The 20,192-nt window shown below is 39.8% G+C and overlaps 1 protein-coding gene and 1 long non-coding RNA gene across 2 annotated transcripts in view; one reads left to right on the forward strand and one right to left on the reverse strand.

The window, feature by feature from the left end:
* The first annotated feature begins 3,895 nt into the window (after positions 1-3,895).
* LOC128026507 (polymeric immunoglobulin receptor) overlaps positions 3,896-20,192 on the forward strand; it is a 58,675-nt gene continuing 42,378 nt past the window's right edge. The window contains exon 1 of the mRNA XM_052613785.1: positions 3,896-3,940. The gene's annotated coding sequence lies outside the window, so the exon portion shown is untranslated. The remainder of the gene's footprint in view (positions 3,941-20,192) is intronic.
* Positions 13,401-15,367, reverse strand: LOC127939039 (uncharacterized). The gene is made up of 2 exons (XR_008148879.1): positions 14,349-15,367; positions 13,401-14,133 (listed from the first exon to the last, which is right to left on the reverse strand). It is a non-coding gene; the product is annotated as an uncharacterized LOC127939039 (long non-coding RNA).

Below are 20,192 nucleotides of genomic sequence, written 5' to 3' on the forward strand. Positions count from 1 at the left end.
CAGTGGCTACAGGTACACCAAGGTACCCCCGGAACCTCCGCAGATGTTGGAGCACCATGTCTTTGCTGATGCTCCATCAATATATCAAAGACCAGACCCGGCTGCCTCTCTAACAGTCTACCTGTGAGGCGTTTGTGATCGTCAAGGCTCATATCATGCAGAAGTCTTTGATGAAATGAAAGGAAATAAGATGGGGTTAGTCCATTAGATATAGACCTATATAGTCACAAGGCTGAAAAACATGTTTTGCAGTATATTGCACTGGAGGCATTGCAGGGATCTTATGTATCAATGTTGACAAAATAAAATTGTATTTGTGTGCAAAATAAAACAGTACTCTCCTTTTTCAAAAACAATTCATTAGCTCAAGTTGTGAATATTTTGCTACGTGCATATAACTGTACAGACAATGAAAATTCATTGCTATTGCTAGACATAAATTGTACAAACCTTGGTTGCTTCTCTTCTCTGCCTTTGTAAACTTTCAATTCTATCAAGATCGTCTCTCGTAGCTGCCGGGCATCTTTGTCGTCGTGTTACTGACTCTCGCTCTCCTCCTCTTCCTCGTCCACCTCCTCGCCTAGATCCCACTGATCCACTGCCTCTCTTTCCTCTCCCTCTACCTCTCCCTCTACCTCTACCTCTTCCTCTCCCTATTGTTGAATAATCTGATGATATCTAACAATGCACATAATTCAGAAAATATAACGAATACAGAAGACATAACTACTAATTACAATATTTCATGTTTTCCACAGTCAGTAATTCATACTGTAACATTCGTTTGTTAGTTGTCATGTTGCAGTTTGTTTGAAATAACACACCTGTTCACCTGAAGGAAAACTCGACGAAGTGCTATTAGAAGACATCCCGTCAAAGCTTTTTGGTACATATCGCCTACCGTAGATGCAACGCGCATTTGAAAAAGCGAGGCGCTGGAGAGCAAAATTAGTTTGAATGCAAAATACAATTTCACCACTAGATGGGAGTAATTCCTACTTACTGTCCCTTTAATGTCACAATTAGTGTAATTAAAAAAAAAATTGCTTATTTTATTTTATTTTATTTTTTCTTCTTCTTATTTGGCAGATGCTGTGATGACCATCTTCCCGACAGTAATAGAGCTGAACATGAGGGATGCAGCTGGGAAGCATTTTAAACAAGAAATAAAACCAATAATTCATCATTTCCTTTAAGTCAATCAATCAATCAATCACCTTTATTTATATAGTGCTTTAAACAAAATACATTGCGCCAAAGCACTGAACAACATTCATTTGGAAAACAGTGTCTCAATAATGCAAAATGATAGTTAAAGGCAGTTCATCATTGAATCCAGTTATGTCATCTCTGTTCAGTTGAAATAGTGTCTGTTTTAATTTGCATGTTTAATTCCATGTGACAGTATTAAATCTAGAGTATGATTTCGACAATGAGTAGGTCCTGAAACGTGTTGTCTAACACCAATAGAGTTCAGAATGTCTATAAATGCTGATCCCAATACATCTTTTTCATTATCGACATGGATATTAAAATCACCAACTATTAAGACTTTATCTGCAGCCAGAACTAACTCGGATGTAAAATCACCAAACTCTTTAATAAAGTCTGTATGGTGCCCTGGTGGCCTGTATACAGTAGCCAGTACAAACATAACAGGTGATTTATCATTAACATTGGTTTCTCTGGATAATGTTATATGAAGCACCATTACTTCAAACGAGTTATACTTGAAGCCTGCCCTCTGAGAAATCCTGAAAACGTTATTATAAATTGAAGCAACACCTCCCCCTTTGCCTTTTAGACGCGGCTCGTGTTTATAACAATAATCTTGGGGGGTGGACTCATTTAAAATAATGTAATCATCAGGTTTTAGCAAGGTTTCTGTCAAGCAGAGCACATCTAGATTATGATCAGTTATCATATTATTTACAAAAAGTGTTTTCGTAGAAATGGATCTGATATTCAATAAGCCAATCTTTATCATTTGTTTATCCATATTGCATTTGTTTTTTATTTGTTGAACCTCAATTAAATTGTTAACCTTAACTTGGTTTGGACGTTTTTTGTATTTTCTAGTTCGGGGAACAGACACAGTCTCTATAGTGTGATATCTAGGTGAAAGAGTCTCTATGTGCTGAGAATTAACTGACCTCTGTGACGGGAGGCAGCCAGCAGACGGTCGGTTTAGCCAGTCTGTCTGCTTCCTGATATGGGGCCCAGTTAGTCAAGTATAAACACTAAGACTATTTGCCATATTTCTAGACAGAAGAGCAGCACCACCCCAGGAGGGATGAAAACCATCTCTTTTAAACAGGTCAGGTCTGCCCCAAAAGCTCGTCCAATTGTCTATATAACCTATGTTATTCTGTGGGCACCACTTAGACATCCAGCCATTGAGTGATGACAATCTGCTATGCATCTCATCACCACGGTAAGCAGGGAGGGGACCAGAGCATATTACAGTGTCTGACATCGTGCTTGCAAGTTCACACACCTCTTTAAAGTTATTTTTAGTGATCTCCGACTGGCGAAGTCGAACATCATTAGCGCCGGCATGAATAACAATCTTACTGTATTTACGTTTAGCATTAGCCAGCACTTTTAAATTTGCCAAGATGTCAGGCGCTCTGGCTCCCGGTAAACATTTGACTATGGTGGCTGGTGTCTCTATATTCACGTTCCGTACAATAGAATCACCAATAACTAGAGCACTTTCATCAGGTTTCTCAGTGGGTGCATCACTGAGTGGGGAGAACCTGTTTAATGTTTTGATCGGAACAGAAGAGCGGTGTTTTGACCCACGACTACGCTGCCTCACCGTCACCCAGTTGCCCTGCTGCAGGGGCTCTGTTGCTGGAACCGGACAATGTACAGGAATCCCTGAGCTAGACGCATCCAAAGCCATATCTAGAGCCCTAACATTCTTACTGTCCTCAATTAAAGTTTGGATGCGTGTCTCTAATTCTGAAATCTTCTCTGTCAGCCTAACTGTTTCCCTGCATTTATCACATGTGAATCCCTCATCAGCGACAGAGATAGATAAACTGTACATGTGGCAAGAGGTGCAAATAACAATTGTAGGAGAAGCCATTACTCACCGTGCTTGATGAAATATTCTTACTGCGGTTGTTTGATGAACTTGTGGAAAACTGCAGCGTGGGAGAGGAGAAAAGAAAACGCTAATGACAAGCTAACGAGTGCTAACGCTTTGCAGGTGTGCTGCAAAGCGTTACATAGTAAAGTTCACTATTGATTGTTTTATTTGTTAAAATAAGCAAACCATTTATCTTGTTATCATTTATCATTTATTTGTCATTTATCTGTAATGTTTTAATGTTAAGTGTGATAACATGCTCTTGATTTGTATTAGATATTTATTCTTTTAAATATCTTATCTTAGTTATTTAAAATATTTTGTTTAAATTTTTTTATGTTAAGTTGTTAAAAATTCCAGATTTCCTTTATAATAATATTTTTATTTAAGTGTATTGTATTTATAACATTTTATTTTTTCATTATTAATTTTATTTTTTTTTTTTAGCATTTTGTATTGTCTTAAGCTGTTCAAATCGTTCTGAATAGAAAAATGTATATTTAATTTATTTGGAAGGATTGGCATTTTGTTGTCTATTAGATGTATATATGTAATCATTTAATAACGGTTTATTTGATGACTAGTCTTGGGCTATGGTTAGCCTAGACATATGGACTGTGTTTGGATGGCTAATAGACCTCTTTTAAATGCAAAATTGCTGGCTGGGTGTGAAATACTAGTTTCACTTCCCTCTTTATTAACCATCTCTCTCTCTCTCTCTCTCTCTCTCTCTCTCTCTCTCTCTCTCTCTCTCTCTCTCTCTCTCTCTCTCACTTCTCTCATTTCCGGTGTGACGTGTTACTGCTGAGTGTGAGAGGAGTGTTTGCGTGTGAATTGGAGCTTGTGAGTGAATTCTTTTTTTCTTTCTTTCTTTTCTTTCTTTCTCGTAATGGTTATTGTTAAGAAGTGGTGGTGTATTTGTTGGTTTGGGCCGCATGCTACCGTGCTTTTTTTTCGCGGGCAGCATTACAGCCCCACGTATGAAAGGTTTGAGTAAACTCACGCGGCGCCATGGAGTAAAAGTGGCGTCTGCGGTGGGCGTGGAAGAGAGAGGTAGAAAGAATGCTATTTTTAAATACTTTGTGTTTGGTCTTACAAAAATGCTGTGTAGAAGAATATTTATTCGTGGGTGGTGACTTTAACTGTACACAGTCAAACTTGGACAGAAACCATATTGAACCTCACTTGCCGTCTCGTAATCGTTTGATCCAGTTGGTCAAGACCCGTGAGCTATGTGATGTTTGGAGACAATTTAATGGGGCACAAAAAAAGTATACTTGGACTCATGTTCGTGACCGTGTGATTTCGCTGGCAAGATTGGATCGGTTTTATGTTTTTAAGCATCACTGTAATATTGTAAAGAAATGTTTAATTACCCCAGTGAGTTTTTCTGACCACAGTATGGTGCTGTGTTCAGTGTTTTTAAACTCCATTAAACCAAGAAGTGCATACTGGCAGCTTAACACTACTTTGTTAAGTGACAGGTACTTTAAGAACATCTTTAAACTGTTCTGGGATGAGTTCAGAACCACAAAGGGTTCTTTTAAGTCTCTACGACAGTGGTGGGATTTTGGGAAAGCCCAAATAAAACAATTTTGTTTGCAGTATACTCGAACCGTCACTAGAGAGACAAGTTTGATTATGAACACCTTGGAGACTAACATTTTAAAACTTCTAGAATTAGCTGAGTCAACTGATGGCCGGAGTTATTTAGATTCATTGTCAAAGAAAAGGACACAGCTGGCTGATTTATTGGACATCAGAACACAGGGGGCTCTGGTCAGGTCAAGATTCCAGAGTGTGGACCAAATGGATGCTCCATCCAAGTTCTTTTTTAACCTGGAGAAAAAGAACGGTCAGAGCAGAGTCATCCATGCTCTGTGCTCTGAGTCTGGAGGTTTATTGACCGACTTTGCGGACATTCGCAAGAGAGCAGTTGTGTTCTATGAAAACCTGTATAAAAATGAACTTGGGCCACAATACAGGAGTGACAGTGATTTTTTTCAGCGACTTACCCCAGGTGTCTGAGGAAGTCAATGCTGAGATTTCTGGTGCTTTGAGCATGGGTGAAATGTACAAGGCTCTATAAGGAATGGAGTCTGGTAAGGCGCCGGGCATTGACGGCCTGCCAGTAGACTTTTATAAGTCCTTCTGGTCAGAACTGAGTGAAGACCTTCTGGAGGTATTGAATGAAAGCTTGGCTGAAGGCCAGCTGCCTCTGAGCTGCCGTAGAGCAGTGCTAACCCTCCTGCCTAAGAAAGGTGACCTTACGGACATAAAGTGCTGGCGGCCCGTTTCGCTACTCTGTAGCGATTACAAACTGCTCTCAAAAACCTTGGCTAACAGGCTGGCAGGAGCGATGGATGGTGTCATCCATCCTGACCAGACCTACTGTGTTCCTGGTAGGTCAATATTTGACAATGTTTCTTTGATTCGGGATATTTTAGAGGTCTCCAAGATGGTGAATCTAGACTGTGGGTTAATCTCATTAGACCAGGAGAAAGCATTTGACCGTGTTGAACATTGCTATTTGTGGAGAGTTTTAGAGGCTTTTGGGTTTTTGTCAAAATTTTATAAATCGTATTAAAGTTCTTTACAGTGGCGTTGAGAGTATTCTGAAAGTGAACGGTGGTTTATGTGCTCCTTTTAAAGTTCATAGAGGTGTCCGGCAGGGGTGTTCATTGTCTGGTATGCTCTACTCTTTGGCAATAGAGCCACTTTTACAGCAAATACAGGTCAAACTTTATGGTTTACGTTTGCCAAACTGTGTAAAGAATCTTACATTGTCAGCTTATGCCGACGATGTCATAATTATGATTAGTAGGCAAAGTGACATCCAAGTTTTGTCAGGTTTACTTAAGACTTTTAAAGGGTTATCATCTGCCAGTGTAAACTGGAGTAAAAATGAAACCTTACTTTTAGGTGAGTGGGCAGGTGGGAAACCAGATCTCCCAAAAGGGTTAGTTTGGGGAAAATCAGGTTTTAAATACTTAGGAGTGTATATTGGTGATGAGTTAACAGTGCAAAAGAATTGGGAAGGAGTAATTGAAAGAGTGAAAGGCCGGCTAGATAAATGGAGATGGTTAATTCCAAAAATGTCATATAAAGGATGTATATTAATTATAAATAATTTAGTTGCTTCTTCAATATGGCATAGGGTTGCATGTATTGATCCTCCATCGCATCTGCTAGTAAAAATCCAGGCAATTTTAGTAAACTTCTTCTGGGATAAATTGCATTGGATCCCACAGAATGTGTTGTTCTTGCCTAAGGAGGAGGGTGGACAGGGCTTATACACCTTCAAAGTAGAGTAGCAACTTTTCGGTTGCAATTCATTCAAAAACTTCTTCTTGGTTCAGTTGAATGTAGATGGTGTGCTGTTGCATATGTGATTTTACGTAAACTGGAGAATCTGGGACTAGATAAAACTCTTTTTTTTACTCGACCCACTGAAATTGAACACTTCTCGATTACCAGTTTTTTATAGGAACCTCTTTAAAGTGTGGAGTCTTTTTGTTTTAAAAAAAAACAGAGGATTCAGAGTCACTTCATTGGCTGTTAGAAGAGCCTTTAATCCGTGGAGCACGCCTGGATTTGTCTGCCAGTGGACTGTACCCAGGACTTAACAAGACACTCACTGACAGTAAAATCATCACTTTGGGACAGTTACTGGAAGTATCAGGAATGGATTTCATGAATGATGAAGCAACGGCTCAACATCTGGGGATTCGATCAACCCGTCTAGTTGCACAACTATTGGTGAAGTGGCAGATGCTCCTCAATGCAACGGAAAGACTTTGGTTGGCTGAGTATGGTGATGGTCACTGTGAACCAGATCCTGAAGACTCTTTTCCTTGTCTGTCTCTTTCTCTTTTTTTTTTTTAAAAACTGTTCAATCCCTGTGCGTAGATTTCTTTTCTTGTTCTGGGAGAAGTTTGTATAAGTATTGTGTTGTTATTTTTAACAAAAAGGTGTTAAGGAAGAAAATTGATACTCCATGGCGTGATTTTTTTTAATTGAATGTAGATAGAAAACCTGAGTGGAGAGCACTTTATAAACCACCGTTGACGAAAAAGACAGGTGACTTACAGTGGAGAATTCTTCATGGCGCTGTCGCCATGAATGCTTTTATTTCGGTTTTAAATCCTGAGGTTGATGTTCAATGTCCTTTTTGCACTGAGAGAGAAACTATCTTTCATGCTTTTGTAAAATGTGCAAGATTAGAGCCTTTATTTTTGCTTTTAGGAGCCATTTTTTCAGAGTTGTAATGAAATTTTTTCGACTGTGTTATTTATTTTTGGTTTTAAATATGTGTTGAAAAACAGATTTGTATGTCAGTTGTTAAATTGTGTGTTAGGCCAAGCAAAATTGGCTATTTACATAAGTAGAAAAAAGAAAGTTGAGCAAAATTTGGGACAGAATGTAGTAGCAATGTTTTCAAACATGGTGAAAGCAAGAATATTGATTGATTTTGCTTATTACAAGCAAATGGATGATCTCATAACCTTTGAAGGTATTTGGTGTTGCAACGAGGCTTTGTGTTCTGTATCTGAGGGTGATTTGTTTTTTACACATTTATTGTGAGTTGAGGTTGTTCTTATTATTTATGCACATTGTAATTTAATTGTACTGTGAGATGAATTTGTAATAAAAGTTTTGTTAAAATTCAAAAAAAAAAAATTCTCTCTTTGTCTCTCTCTCTCTCTCTGCGTACGTACGAGTGTAGTGGGGCGTCTGAGCGTGCTGGTTAGAGCGAGCGTGTAAATTGAGCATTTTGAAAGTGTTTTCTTATTTATTTATTTTTTTTTTTCTCCTCCTCTTTGTTCTTAATAATAATTGTTTTAAGATTAATGAGTATTTGAAGCCGCTCGCGGCTTTTGTCGCGTGTCGGTATGGCCTCTGAAGTTAGTCAGGGAGTCTCACACCTGTCGTTGCGTAATGGCTGCAGGTGTGTACCTGAACTTGGCGTGAGCGTGGAGGATGTTCTCGTGGTGGTGGGAGAAATTATAGGCTTCGACAATATTCTCTCAGCATCGCGGATGAACAAAGCAGTCATCGTGTTTTTAAAAACAGAGCAGTTAGTTCACCAGGTGACTGAGAATGGATTATGGATTAAGGAAATGTTTGTGCCCGTTACTCCTTTAACGGCTCCGGCAACTAAAGTCACTATTTCCAATGTACCGCCTTTTGTCTCGAATGAGGCGATTGTTAAAGAATTAACCCGATACGGTAAAATCGCAAGTCCGGTCAGAAACATTCCATTAGGATGTAAAAACACTGATCTCAAACACGTTTTGTCATTTAGGAGACAAGTGTTAATGTTTCTGACTTCATCGGAGCGCACATTAGAGATCTCGTTCCGTGTAAGTCATGGAGATGGATCATATATGCTGTATGCAAGTACTGACAATCTAAAGTGCTTTGCTTGTGGAAATATAGGCCACAAACGCTTCTCCTGTCCCAATAAAACAGCGGATGTTGAGCAGCAGCTGCCTGTTAATGCGACTGAAAACGGATCAGCTCATCGCAATGATACCAGTGATACTGAGGATAATACGACAGTAGCACAGGATAAACAACTACCTAAGAAACCGAACAAAAGGCCGTTAGGGGAGGTCTACGGGCACAATGAGGTGAGTGAAAGCGATGCTGGTGTGGATGTGGAGAGTAGTGAGCAGGCTGGATGCAGTTCTGCGATTGTTATAACTGAAAATGATGATGTTGAGGAAGCAAAAGAAAATGAGTGTGTATCTCAGACTGGTATACAAGTAGCTGAGCAATGCTCGGTGGATGATATGGATGGGTTATCTCAGTACACAGATGATAGTGTGAAAGATGATGGGCATTGGTCTGAAGGGTCAGAAATGTCAAAAGTAGACACAGAAGGATTGTATACTGTGGCACAAATTAATACTTTCCTGGATGAGACAAAAGGTAGAAGCACGGAAGTGAGTGAATTTTTCCCAGATCTGGATAAGTTTATCTCTTCTGTAATGTGGGCAAGGAAAAGTTGCAATAATGATGAGCTATCACAACAGAAACGTTTTAGGTTAAAAAAACATATAACTGATATTCGTAAAAAGTCTAAGACAGGGAAAGGGAAACCAAAAAGAGGAAAATATAACTAATTACTATGGCTAATACACATATCTTTCTGACTGTTCTTTTTCTAATCTTTTTCCCTCTTATGGAAACCTTACGCGTGGGATCCCTAAATGTTAATGGGATGAGGGATAAGAGTAAAGCTGATACAGTGATAGAATTCATCAAGTTAAAGAAATTAGATGTAATTTTCTTACAAGAAACTCATAGTGATGTAAACAATGAGGTTGACTGGCGATTGTGGTGGAGGAATGAATGTGTGCTCACACATGGGACTAACCTGAGTGCAGGAACTGCTATTCTCTTTTCTCCCTCTATAAAAGCCAAAGTTTTGGGAAAAAAGGAAATTGAACCAGGAAGATGTTTAGCAGTTAAGGTTGATTTAAATGGTCTTGTCTTCACGTTTGTGAGTGTATATGCACCTAATATAGGAGCTGAGAGAATTATTTTTTTTAACAAATTGAAAGTGTTTTTAGGACAACAGCAAGGTAATGGTTTTACTATCTTAGCTGGAGACTGGAACTGCACACTTAATGCCTTGCTTGATAGAAATGGAGAAGAACCCCATTTTCAGTCATCAACAGTACTTGAAAATGTTATTAAAACCTCCAATCTTACTGATATATGGAGAGAAAATAATCCCTCTGTTAAACAATATACATGGGTAAAGGTTAGTGATGGGAGGATTTCAGCAGCACGACTGGATAGACTGTACTTATCTAATAATATGAAAAGTAGAATTATTAATACAGCTATTGTCCCTGCATCCTTCACTGATCACAAATTAATCACTATTGACTGTACTTTGAATTCTAAGAAAAACAGAAGTGTTTACTGGCATTTTAATGTCAAATTGTTACAAGACCGGAGTTTTTGTGAATCTTTTAAACATTTTTGGGAGACCTGGAAAAAAGAGAAAATAAGATTTGATAGTGTTATTCTTTGGTGGGAAGTTGGAAAAGTTCATATAAGGGAATTTTGTCAGCAGTATACATCTCACTCTAATTTTAGTTTGAAACGGTCTCTGGAATGGCTTGAAAGAGAAATCCTTGCCATTGAAAAAAATATGATAGGAGATCTTTCTTCCAATGTAAATGAGTGGTCTGAGAAGAAATTAAAATTGAGCTCTATATTAAATGAAAAGGTTAAAGGAGCTCTTGTGAGAAACCGATTCCTATCAATAAAGGATATGGACAGTCCCACCTCTTTTTTTTTCAATCTGGAACGCAAGAGTGTGCAAGTTAACCAAATGTATAACCTGAAGAATGACAATGGACAATGTACATCTGAACCTGTGGAAATGCGTAGACTAGCAGTGAATTTCTATTCACATTTATACTCACCTGAGGACATAGACATTCCGATACAAAATGGATTCCTACAAGATCTTCCTTGTTTAAATGAAGAAGATAAGCAAGCACTGGAATCTGGATTAACCTTTGCGGAATTAAGTGATGCCGTAACGGGTCTTTCGTTGGGTCGTACCCCAGGCATAGATGGACTTCCTGGTGAATTTTATAAGCATTTCTGGACAACACTTGGATCTGATTTATTTGAGGTGCTAAAGGAATGTAATCGTACTGGTTTTCTACCAAAGAGCTGCCAACGGGCTGTATTAACATTGCTTCCAAAAAAAGGTGATCTTACCCTATTAAAGAACTGGAGACCTTTGGCAATCCTCTGCACTGAATACAAACTTTTATCAAAGTGCCTTGCCAACAGATTGAACAAAATATTGTTCAAAATTATACACAAAGATCAATCTTACTGTATAAAAGACAGATGTATTGCTGATAATTTGCATCTAGTACGTGATGTTATTGATTATGCAATGTGTAATAATATAGATGTTGGAATACTGTCACTAGATCAGGAGAAAGCGTTTGATCGTGTTGATCATCAATATCTTTTTAAAGTATTAGAAGCTTTTGGGTTTGGAGAGGAATTTAGGAAAATGATAAAGTTGTTGTACAATAATGCTACATGTATGGTAAAGATAGCAGGAGGCCTAAGTGTCCCTGTTAAGGTACAGAGGGGTATCAGACAAGGATGCCCACTTTCTGGTCAGCTTTACAGCTTAGCTATTGAACCTCTTCTATGTAAACTAAGAGAGAGTTTAATGGGTTTGAAGGTACAAGGTGCAATTTTTAATGATTTTGTAAAAGTTTCAGCTTATGCTGATGACATTACTGTTGTTTTAAGGAATGTTAACGATGTTCAGGTTTTAAAAGAGATTTTATTAAGTTATGGTAAAGCTTCATCTGCAAAAGTAAACTGGGCAAAAAGTGATGCAATGTGGTGTGGTCTAGACCATAACACTCCAGCTCTCCCAGGTAATTTAAAATGGGGAAAATCTGGGTTAAAATATTTGGGGGTGTTTTTAGGAAGGGAGGATTATAAGAGACAGAATTGGGAGGGCCTGGTGGAGAAGGTGTGTGCTCGGTTGTCTTGCTGGCATTGGCTGCTACCCCAGTTATCCTATAGAGGAAGAGCCCTGGTCTGCAACAACCTTGTAGCCTCAACGCTATGGCACAAAATGAACATTCTGGAACCTCCTGAAGATTTGGTTGTAAAAATCCAAAAACGCTTAACAGACTTTTTTTGGTCCGGTAACCACTGGATAAGAGCATCAACTTTGTTTCTGCCCAGACAAGAAGGTGGACAAGGACTAGTGGATGTAAAAAGCAGAATCAAGACTTTCAGACTACAGACAGTAAAAAGATTTCTCTACGGATTGGATGTAAGCTGGTCTGGAGTAGCTTCTGCCCTCCTTAGAAGAGCAGGAGGGATGGGGCTGGATAAACACTTGTTTCTTCTGGACATTCAACATGTTGATTTGACTGGATTAACTTCCTTTTATCACTCAGTGTTCAAAGCCTGGAGGACTTTTAATATCACAAGAGACATCACGGATGAGGGGGGTCACTGGTCAAGGGAGGAACCCCTAATATACAATTCTATGGTGGACTCAGCGATCCTAAAATCACCATCGATGAGGAATCTTTTAAAGGCTGCAGGAGTTGTAAAGATTGGACATTTAATAACTTCAGATGGATGGATGACTCCTGAAATGCTAGCTTCCAAGATTGGAATAAGATCAATTCGTCGGACACAAAAACTGCTAAATGAAATTCTCGAGAGCCTATCAACAGATTTTAAACGCAGTGTGGAAACAAATGAAGATATGGACTTAACTTTTCCTGAACTAAGAATAATTCCGGATGTGGGTATATTTGAAGAAAAGGAGGGGTCTTTGTTGACCTTCAAGACACCTAAACTGAACGGTTTCAGTAAAACTGAGAAGAAAGCACTGTACGCCACATGTGTAAAAGTTTCACACTCTCAGTCTTTAAGAGGAGTTAAAGAGTCGAAATGGCAAGAGCTATTCGGATCAGGCTCTTCCCCGAAGGGTTGCTGGAGGGCCTTGTATAAGCCTCCCATTGAAAAAAGGTCCGGAGACCTTCAGTGGAGAGTTGTGCATGGGTTAATAGCTACAAACAGATACAGAGCACACCTCGATCCCCAGGTTCAGGAGGGATGTCCTTTTTGTGGGATGACTGAAACTGTTTTTCATTTATTTCTTCAATGTGGGAGGCTTGTGCCATTATTTTCTCAATTAGAAGAATGGTGCACTGTTTTGGGAGAAGTGTTTTCACCCATGTTATTTATATATGGACCGAAGTATAACAGAAACAGAAAGCAGATCCATGTTTTGCTTAATTTTTTGTTTGGGCAAGCAAAAATGGGAATATGGATTTCACGTAAAAGCAAAATAAATAATGCTGTGTCAACTGATGCAATGTTAATTTTAAAAGGGTTAATTAAAACTAGATTAAAGGTGGAATATGCATACTATTCCTTGGTTAAAGACCTGGAGACTTTCAATCACATTTGGGGAGTTAACCAGTGCATATGTGAATCTGATTTTGATGGTGCTTTGCAAATGTATATTTAATTGTGCTATTGCCTTGCCTTGTTTTCTGCGCTATTTATTATCATATGTTTGTGTTTTAAATAACTTTTTAATCCATGTAAGTGTAACCCTTGTCTTGTAAAATGAAACAGAGGGGTTAACTCATATATTAGGGAAAACAATAACTCACTAAGGTTTAACAGTTATTGTAGGTAAACTGTAATTCGCAAATCAGGACCAAATCAGAAGAGACTGAAACTCGTAAGAGGCAAGACACACACACACACATAGATGTAAATGCGCATCTTTATATTGGATAAAATTGACTTGTAAGCGCGATTGATAGGATACACTGGTTGGGAAAAAAAAAATATCAATGACACTGCATAAAGGGCAAAAATAACAAGAACAAACAAAAAAAAAAATAAAACCAAAAAAAGAAATATTAAATCTGCTTTAAATATTACTTTTTACCAATTAAGCTAAATGAATTTGAAATTTAACCCTTGACATAGAAAATTCTTCTCTCCAATGCAAATTAAATTGTAATAAACATTCAATTTCTGATCTCCTTTTTTTATGTACACAACTCAAATGTATACTCAAGATCAGTAGATATAAAATAAACACGAATGTCAGGACTTGTGTTTAGTCACACGTACAAATGTCCACTGTAAACACTTGTTTATACGAAACAAAGTCTAAATGAATGCGTATCAATGCAGTATCAGTAATTCTTGAATGCACAGTTCAAACAAAATGTCAGTCTGAACAATAAAGAATGATATTGTCTCCTCAGTTCCTTTAAATCAGTGATCCAATGCTCAAAAGGAAAAATGAAAATGTCAGATGTTTCAAACCTCAAAAGAAAAAAATCCGACGCGATGTCCTGCCGAAAGTGAAGTGATACAGATGTCCAAAAAGACAAAGGATAGTTGTTTCTGATCGATTTACGGTTGGCTCGCCATCTTCATGAATTGAAAAAATCCAGATTCTAGATTTCTAAAATAACAAAACTGGCCTGTGCACAAACACAAAACAACATTCTTAATCAATCCTCACTTTACATACATTTCACTAAATCTACACAATCTTTACATGTCTGTACATATTTTTTATAACAGCGTGTACATTCACTGAACACCTCTTTCCTTCCAGTTACACCAATACACCCTTGAATCACTATTTTTTTTAACATATATACTAAACATTAATTATTTATTTTTACTAACTCACCGATTCCCTCGTGTATTAATGATATTTCTCTGTTTTTTTTCCAGGTTTCTCTCGGATGACGCAATGATGGCCTACTCCACTGGAATTCAGCGTGACGACGGTCACATAATCAACAAAATGTAAGTAAGTGAGTAGTTTGAAATAAAACTTATTTATCAACAAAATGTCTGCAAAATAACTTACAATGTTTGGTTTTCACATGCGTTCTCTCTCAAAATGAAATAAATCAAGATCTTACGCAGCTTCTAATTCACGTTGTTTCTCAAGTTTTTTTCTCTCTCTCATGCCGCATCTCTCGGTGGGCGGAGTCAGCTTGACCTAATTACGCTCGATTGGCTGCTCACCTGCACAGATCTAGAGCTCAATCAAAATTAAAGTTACATTTCAACTATTTAGTTTACCTAACAAGTAACCCATTTCAAATGGAAAATATTTATATATACATATATATACACATTTAGTATTTGTTCCATATTTCTTCCTCTAACAGTATCTAGCTATTCAGATGACTGTGTTTAAATCTAATTTAGACTACAAAGGTTTTTGAGCCTGGGTTACACCCTCCCCCCATAGAACCATGCAAGTCCCTTTGCATATTGCCAGTATAATCCTGTGCTGCAGAACAGCTCGTACGGGGACACTCTTGCAAGGACTCTGAAAAGGCTTCATTTAGGCCTTGAAGAAGGGACTGAACTATGGTTATCAAAGGGTTTCCCAATTTGGGGTAAGTCAAGATTTTGGGTTTCTCTTTTGTCCGAACAGACCTCCTTAACTCATTTCTTGAATGTACTGATTCGATGGCTTCCATGTCGGTTTCCATATTTTCAGCATCATTTAATTCCTCTTCAACCGAACTGAACCTTGGCACAGAAGATTCCCTATTGAAACTTGGGCTTTGTGCTTCCAAGCCAGTTACATGAGTTGAATCAGCAATTTCTTCTCTTTCAGATTGAACTTCAAAATTTACAGGTAAGTTCTCCTCAGGGTTTACAGGTAAGTTCTCCTCAGGGTTTACAGGTAAGTTCGCCTCAGGGTTTACAGGTAAGTTCTCCTCCTCTAATTCTGGCGTTTCTTTCAGTAACCCTGTTCCCAAGGATTGGGCAATGTCCTCCTTTCCAGGTTGAATTTCTTTGGAAGTATGAACTGTGAAAGATTCGCCTACAAACTCCAGTTGGGGCACTGAATGATAAACTTCCTCTTCCGAATCAAAAATATCTTCTTCAGGACTTTCACCATTCGCTTTACTGCGTGTTTTGCATCTGGGAACTGGCCTTGGCGTTTCAAGTTCACTCACGTCAGAGGAAAGTGTTCCGCAGGGAAGCAACAAGTCACGGTGTAGTGTTCGAGTTGGTCCAGTTTGAAACTCAGGACATATTTTGTAAACAGGTAAATCGCCATAACGGTCTACCACTACATAGATGGTTTCCTCCCATTTGTCTGCAAGTTTATTCTTTCCTCTCAGTCTAACACTCCTCACAAGAACTCTGTCGCCTTTGTCCAACTCAGATGCCGTCACACGTTTGTCGAACCGAGTCTTATTTTTCTCAGCCATCCTTTTGGAGTTTTCAACTGCAATCCGGAAACTCTCCTCAAGACTTGACTTTAGGTTCTTTACATACTGGGAGTGTGTCGTATTTGCCTTATCTCTGAGAGGTAATCCAAACGCTAGATCTACTGGGAGCCTGGGTTGTCGTCCGAACATTAACTCGTAGGGGCTAAATCCAGTGGTTTCATTTCTGGTGCAGTTGTATGCGTGTACAAGTGGCTTTACGTACTCCTTCCAGCAGCTTTTCTTCTTGGTCTCCAGGGTTCCAAGCATATTTAACAAGGTTCTATTGAACCTTTCAACAGGATTTCCCCTCGGATGGTATGGGGTTGTTCTTACTTTACGCACCCCAGCGATATCGCACAATTCTTTGATCAAGTGCGATTCAAAATCGGGGCCTTGATCGCTGTGAAGGCGTTCGGGATAGCCATGATGACATATGAACTGCTCCCACAGACACTTCGCGACAGTCTTGGCTTTCTGATTTGGGGTTGGAATAGCAAGGGCGTACTTAGTAAAATGATCTGTTATTACTAGCACATCCTTTGTATTACTACGGTCCGGCTCAAGAGTGAGAAAGTCCATGCATACCAATTGCAAAGGGCGGTTGGTTGCAATGTTCACGAGTGGTGCTGCTTTTTCAGGTAGGACTTTCCTCCGTATACATCTCCCACAAGTTCTTATCTTATGCTCTATGTCTGAAGCCATTTTGGGCCAATAGAATCTATTCCGCACCAAGTCCAAAGTACGATCGATGCCCATGTGACCAAGGTCATCGTGCAGATGCTTCAACACATCAGACTGGTATTCTTCAGGTAAAACCAATTGATACATAACTTTATCAGCCACACTTCTCCTTCGATAAAGGACTCCGTCTTGGAACTCCAGACGTTCTCGTTCCCTAAGAAGGAAAGGTAGTCTAGGAAGAGCATTACGGACAGTTCTTGATGGAGTCTCACCAGTCTGGATTTGGGTAATGACTTCTCTAATACAGGGATCGGCCAGTTGTGCCTTTTGGATTTCTGAAGGAGATAGGTGAGCGATGGTTGGTAGTCCTCCACACTGATCTTCTTGCAAATAAACATCAGGCACTGCGGCTGTCTGCATTGTCAGGGAACTGATGAAAGCAGCAGGTGAGTCACATGAAAACTCAGACCATTGAGTAAGACGACTGTCACAAATGGCTCTTACTACCTCACTGCTGATTTCTTCCTTTTCAGCTTCTGCAGTGAGCCGTTCAGCAAAGTCAAGAATTTGGTTTTCCTCATTGCAAGAAGTGTCCTCTACAAAGAGTTCTGGATAAGGTCGCCGAGACAACCCGTCAGCATCGACATTCTGTTTCCCACACCTGTACTGGAGCTTGAAATTATAAGTGGAAAGTGCTGCTAACCACCTATACCCAACTGCATCAAGCTTAGCAGTGGAAAGAACATAGGTTAAGGGGTTGCTATCTGTCACTACTGTAAAGGTACTACCGTAAAGGAAGTCGTGGAACTTTTCAGTGACTGCCCACTTTAACGCTAAAAATTCTAGTTTATGGGCAGGGTACCTGGATTCGCTAGACGAAAGTCCCCGACTTGCATAAGCGATAACTCTTGCTTGTCCCTTCCTGCTCTTGGTATAGGGCGGCACCTAACCCTAAGGTGCTTGCGTCTGTGTGCAGGATATATGGTAGTTTGGGGTCAGCAAAGGCTAATATGGGGGCGGTGGTAAGTTCCTCGATGATTTGATCAAATGCACTTTGGCAAGCTGTTGTCCACCTAGTGTTGAAGAAATCCTTTGGATTTCGATAATGTCCATTGCCTTTCTGCTTACTGCCCTGACGCAAAGGAGGATACCCCGTAGTTAAGTCGTTCAAAGGCTTGATCTTTTTTGAAAAATCTTTAACGAAGCGACGATAGTAACCAACGAATCCTAGGAAGGACCGAAGCTCTTTTAAATTTCTGGGAACCGGCCAGGTTTTGACTGCTGTTACTTTGTCAGGATCTGTCTGCACTCCCTTGTCTGACACTATATGTCCAAGATACCTGACCGAGGTCTGTGCGAAGATGCATTTTTCTGGGGCAAGTTTCAAACCGTATTCCTTGAGCCTCTTTAAGACCCTCAGCAACCTTTCTTCATGTTCCTCCAAATCCTTGGAAAACACAATTATGTCATCTATAAAGACAAGAACTTCACGGAGATTGATATCTGCCATACACTTCTCCATGATCCTCTGAAAGGTGCTGGGCGCGTTAGTAACACCTTGAGGCATACGGTTAAATTCATAGAACCCCACAGGACACACAAATGCAGTCTTCGCTTTATCTTTCTCCTCCACTTCAATTTGGTAGAAACCAGACCTCAAGTCAAGTACTGAGAACCATTTGGATCCTACCAAAGCCATAAAAGTGTCCTCTAATTTTGGTAGTGCATAGGCATCTTTTATAGTTCGTTGGTTTAGTTTCCGGTAATCTATACATAATCTAATGTCACCACTTTTTTTCTTCACGACAACAATTGGTGAGGAATAGGGGGACATTGATTCTCGTATGACTCCTGCATCAAGCAATTCCTGCAGATGTTTCTTTACGGCCTCCATGTCTTCCGGATGTATAGGCCTTGGCCGATGTTTGAATGGTGTCTCGTCCACAAGGTTAATTTTATGTTTAACCTTATCAGTGCGCCCGAAATCTTGGGGATGTAAGGAAAAGACTTCTGGCATCTCCCTTAACTGTCCAGTAAGCCTGTCTTTCCACCTAGGTGGGATGGGCGAATTTCCAAAGTTGAACTCAAGGGAGGAATTTGGAATGGGCTCCACTTCATCCTCTTTGCTGGACTGTTTATTTGAGATCACAGACTGGACGGCTTTTAACTCAGCTATAACACATCTAGGAGGAATTGTTATGTTGTGAGCGGTGGGATTGGAGATTACTACAGGTAAGCGACAGGATTTAGTGTCCCCAAGGGTAACTACAGAGGTCTTAACAATCAAGCCACCAGGTAGGGAAGAAAAGGATGGATGTTCGAGTACTACCCATTTGTCAGGGTACACTCCTTGTACACAAGCTGTCCCACAAAGAACTGTGGTTTGACCAGCTGGAATTGTTTGCGATTGCTTCTCAGGTAAACGCACTAGCCCAACGTTTCCCTCCACTCCTTGTTTTTGACGTAACTCTAAAATCTTAAGAACCTGCCTATACCCGTAAGAGGGTGAAAAGTAACAGGGTTTTTGTTGCGAAAAGTCCTTATACAGCTCATCCAAGGTGTTTGTGCCAATCAATATAGATGGCTGAAAGGCAGAAGGAAGATCAGGGACAACAAGAGCTAAGGTAGGCACCTCCATGCTGACCCCAACAAATTCTCTGGGAAAGGTAAGAGTTATTTCAACGTATCCAAGGTAGGGAACGTTTTGACCATTTGCACTCTCGACTTCAAGCAAATTGTCTAAGGGGTGAATTTGTTGGTCACTGAGATTTCTGTTGTAGAAGGACTGTGTGATGGTGCTGACTTGTGAGCCTGTGTCAAGCAAACAGTCACATGTCATTCCGGCTATGTCAACTTGGGCGGTGCATCTAGTCCCAATTAACCCTCTGGGAACAAATGACTGCCGTGAGTTCACCTGTGCTTGTGACATCAACACTTTATGTGGTTTGGGACACTCTAAATTGGTTTCAGTTCCCGCTTGCCCCGTAGCAGGAACTGCTGCTAGTTTAACTGTGGCTTGGAGCTGCCATACTGCAAATCCCATTCATTTTGCCGCTTCGTGAGTTGGATTCTTTTTTCTGTCACTAATGTGGGATTTGGATCATTTGAACAGGAGCTGGCTATGTGCCCTTCCTCTCCACATCTAAAACAGTAGCCCGGTTTGGGTCTAGCTGGCTGCGATTTGTCCGAAACTCTGTCTTTTCCTTTAGGACTACTTATGTTTTGTTTACTCACGGACTTGACAGCACTCGCCTTAGGACTTGATTTGTCCTTAGACTGTTTTGAAGTTAGTACTGCAAGCTGCTTCTGGAGATGTGTTATTTGACTTGCCAATTGAGCAGTGATAGAATGTAACTGAGTCACGTCATCTCCGATAGCTGTCTGAGATTGTACTACTACACGTTGCTTAGAAGTTCCCAATTGCTGTTTCATCCGCACACTTTTTGAAGCGTGTTTGTTTTCCTCAACACGTAACATTGTCATTAGCTCGGCAAAGGATGGTGGCGAGTTCTTTTTCTGCTCTAATTGCAACTCTAAAAGCAGGGAGCTTTCCCAGCATCCTCGACAAAACTGTTTAAGCAAATGCCTATTGATCTCTGAGCTAAGCACTC

Source organism: Carassius gibelio, chromosome A1, assembly GCF_023724105.1.
Source record: "Carassius gibelio isolate Cgi1373 ecotype wild population from Czech Republic chromosome A1, carGib1.2-hapl.c, whole genome shotgun sequence".
Taxonomy (NCBI): Eukaryota; Metazoa; Chordata; class Actinopteri; order Cypriniformes; family Cyprinidae; genus Carassius; species Carassius gibelio.